The 4,074-nt window shown below is 40.5% G+C and overlaps 1 pseudogene; it reads left to right on the plus strand.

The window, feature by feature from the left end:
• Window positions 1-2,580: 2,580 nt before the first annotated feature.
• On the plus strand, window positions 2,581-3,450 carry LOC132425293 (peroxiredoxin-6 pseudogene; annotated as a pseudogene).
• The last annotated feature ends 624 nt before the right edge of the window (window positions 3,451-4,074 follow it).

Here is a 4,074-nt window from a genome sequence, read left to right on the forward strand (position 1 = left end):
AATGGCTTTATAAATATTCTGTGGATTGAATATTTGTGTGGGGTGTATTCAAGTATTAGCTGTGTCTATTGCGGTGCTCTTTTATTTCTCTCTCTTCTAACTATATTCCTAAAATAGGACCAGTTATTTTAGTTTAGCTATTTTAAACCTATCATCTTCCCTAACTTATGACATTTTGTAAAAGCCTTGGTAGTATTTTGTTGGACACAATATTAAAATAATGAATTGAATTGCAACATTTAAGCAATCTATTGATTGTAAGGTAAGATACAATTGATTGATTGTATCTATTGATTGTAACTCCAACTAGATTAGACAAAAAATGTCACTTGTCAGTCTAATAAACAAAGAAAAATCAAACATCCCATGTGTGAGAAGGTCAAGAGTGGCACCTAGACCACAGAAATAAATGGAACAGAGTCTCAGATGCTTCCATATCTGTTATTAAAATCCTGTTATCTCTAGAAACATATGATTAATTACAGCTTCTGAATTTTATATGGTGAAGTTTAGTTTAACTGATTTTTCTCAGATTTGCTATAAATTACCAATGGACAATGATTGGCTTGACTGTGACTGTGACTGTAACTGTGACTCAGGTTCACTTGACTTTGGTCACAGACCCATCCTGGGGCAGTCAAAAGGACTAAGGAACAGTCATAGAAGATCTTGGCTGTAACAAGGAAAGGGGCAATTCCAGAAAGAATGGGGCTATTGCAGTTCCTGGAAGAATTGAGGCATTAGATTAAAACATTATAATTACTATATAAATTATAAGCTATATAAATTTAATATATAAATGCACATAAGTATAATATATATAAACGTATTAATAAAATAAAAGTATAAAATTATTATAATCAAAGACTGTTATAATAGTAAATGGCTACACAGTGTGCTTTAAAATTTATGAAGTTTTAGAGGATTTAAAATTATCCCATAAAGGTACAATATATCACATTTATTAAACCAGGAAGCTAAATTTAAAGTTCCAACTGAGACACTGAGATAAGATAGATTTTTGATACTTAATGAGTTGTGGGATATACCAAAATGCATTAATCAAAAGAAATATCCGGGCTTCCCTGGTGGCGCAGTGGTTGAGAGTCCGCCTGCCGATACAGGGGACACGGGTTCATGCCCCGGTCCGGGAAGATCCCACATGCCGCGGAGCGGCTGGGCCCGTGAGCCATGGCTGCTGAGCCTGTGCGTCCAGAGCCTGTGCTCCGCAACGGGAGAGGCTACAGCAGTGAGAGGCCCGCGTACCGAAAAAAAAAAAAAAAAAAAAAAAAATCCAAGAACTAAATTCCCTGCCTTTACCTCTTAGGGATATAGCCCGGGTTAAGAGGGAAGTTGGAATGAGATTTGGAAAGGATATGTTGGAGAGAAGTGCTGTTATATTCTACTCAGCCACAAGGGAAGGGTGAATAAAGTAACCAGATAAAATACAGAATGCCCAGTTAAGTGGAGGGACTTACTGTAAGCCTCAGCCATTTACAGTGACCCCAAAGGGACCACCCAGAGAGTATGCCCACACTGGAGACTTAGAAAATGTGCCTGACACAGGTTAAGAAACCCAGAGTGATGTTAGCAGCAGAATGGTGGCCTGCTTTTTTTCAGAAGAAGAAAGGACCGTAAGAATTGTCCATTAAAAACAACAACAACAAAAGCCAAAAAACCAAACAAACAAAAAAAATCAGCCACATAAAAACAATTGCAAGAATGGAGCCCTCTTGAATCCTGCCCAAGAAACTGTGTAAGAGTGGGTAACTAGAAAGCTAGGGGTTCAGGAATGGGGAGTAGGATGGTGAGGGGGGTGAGGGGGCAGCTGGGGCAGGACAGATATAGGACAAATAGGGTTGTCCACTCAGGCATTGTCCAGAGAGTCCCAGTAATCATTCTCAGAGGTTTCCAGGAAAGCAACTTGGAGACCAGGATTAATACCAGGATTTATACTCTTTGCCAAGCTCAAAGAGTATAAAGATTATCTTATCAGAGTACCAGTTAACAAGAATTTTCTGTATTCCATTTTCCCCAAAATCTAACCCAAGAAAGACTAAAATCATGAAGTAGGATTATGAACAGAATAAAGAGAAAAAGCCAATCATACCCCTTCATAAAAAAAGAAGCAGCCTACTTGCTACTCAGCAATACTGGTGGTGAACGGTGGGGTGATTGGGCCTTGTGGGGAGAAGTGCCCAGAAACTTTACTTTTCAATGAATCATGAAGATTTAAGCTATTGTACTGGACATTTCTGATGAAATAATTCCAAAGGGTTTCGTGGAATAAAGTGATCATATAACTTTTCTTTTAAGTTGACAACAAGAGAACTTTTCTATGAATAAATGTTGAAAGGACAATGAGAGTTCATAAAGTGTTGACTATATTTCTTTAGTCATGTTTGTTCAACACACCAGTTACATGTGTGTGTTTACTGTATTTTAGGATTCAATTGTAAAAGTCTATGAAGGATTAACGTATTAAAATAGCATAAGGATTTAAGACTTTGGTAGCACTACATCAAAATAATCATTTTATATAAGAAAATGGAGTCCTCCTTCCGTGTCACCGCTGCCACCATGCCCAGAGGGCTCCTTCTTGGGGACGAGGCTCCCAACTTTGAGGCCAATACTACCATCGGCTGCATCCGTTTCCATGACTATCTGGGAGACTCATGGAGCATTCTCTTCTCCCACCCTCGGGACTTTACCCCAGTGTGTACCACGGAGCTTGGCAGAGCAGCAAGCTGGCACCAGAATTTGCCAAGAGGAACGTTAAGATGATTGCCCTTTCAGTAGACAGTGTTGACCATCTTGCCTGGAGCAAGGATATCAATGCTTACAATGGTGATGAGCCCACAGAAAAGTTACCTTTTCCCATCATTGATGATAAGGATCAGGACCTTGCCATCCAGTCGGGCATGCTTTACCCAGCAGAGACGGACGAAAAGGGCATGCCTGTAACAGCTCATGTGGTATTTATTTTCGGTCCTGATAAGAAGCCAAAACTGTCCATCCTCTACCCAGCTACCACTGGCAGGAACTTCGATGAGATTCTCCGAGTAATTATCTCTCTCCAGCTTACTGCAGAAAAGAGGGTTGCCACCCCAGTTTATTGGAAGAATAGAGACAGCCTGATGGTCCTTCCAACCATCCCTGAAGAGGAAGCCAAAAAACTTTTCCCTAAAGGAGTCTTCACCAAAGAGCTCCCATCTGGCAAGAAATACCTCCACTACACCCCCCAGCCATAGGCTCTCCACAGAGTTGGTGCAGGAGCTGCTCACTGAGCACCGTGAGCCAGAGGATGCCAGCTGCCCATCATGTTTTCCTGCAGCAGTACCATAAAAACATCCTGGTGTGATCACAGCCAAGGTCTTTAGGTTGCTATACTACTGGCTTATTAAATGAAAATGGCACTAAAAATTCCTTGGGATTCTTTGCTCTGTGCCTTTAGCAGCATTCTTTTCTGTTCATATATCTTAGCATTCTCTGCTGACCCTCTTTGAAATTTGAGGCTCATCTTGTTGGATCTCTGCAGGGTTTATGACCAACAAGGTGGTACCAGTTTATGGTGGAAAAAGCCTGCTTTGCTCTATCATAGAATGAGTATCAGTTTTCTTCAGCTGTGCTAATCAAATCCTTTCTTCTGTTACCCATTTTGGGAAGGAATAGAACTTGGGGTTCAACTTCCTCTGTACATATCTACGTATGTAACCTAAGAACTTAGAGTAACCCAGATGTTCTTCAATATTCCATGTTTTGATCACAACTGGGGGCAAAACCTTTTCAATTCTGTAATTTTCCAGTAGATAACTGAAGAATGAGCAGGGGGAAGGAATCTTTAAGTATTTTGCTATCAAGAAAAATTTTCAATAAATTTCTGTTGAAAGTGGGAAGCTACAGAAAAGGTTCCACTTGCCTGCCAGGGAGGTGTACCAGAGGCATGAGTAACACAACAGTGCCAGGTGCCTTTCAGAGTACTTCTGGATGTCAGTTGGCTCTACAGTGAAGTGCACGTGAAAGGGCACACCTTGGGAAGAGGGGAGAGGATGACTGAAAATGTTTTATTATAGA

Source organism: Delphinus delphis, chromosome 5 (assembly GCF_949987515.2).
Source record: "Delphinus delphis chromosome 5, mDelDel1.2, whole genome shotgun sequence".
NCBI lineage: Eukaryota > Metazoa > Chordata > Mammalia > Artiodactyla > Delphinidae > Delphinus > Delphinus delphis.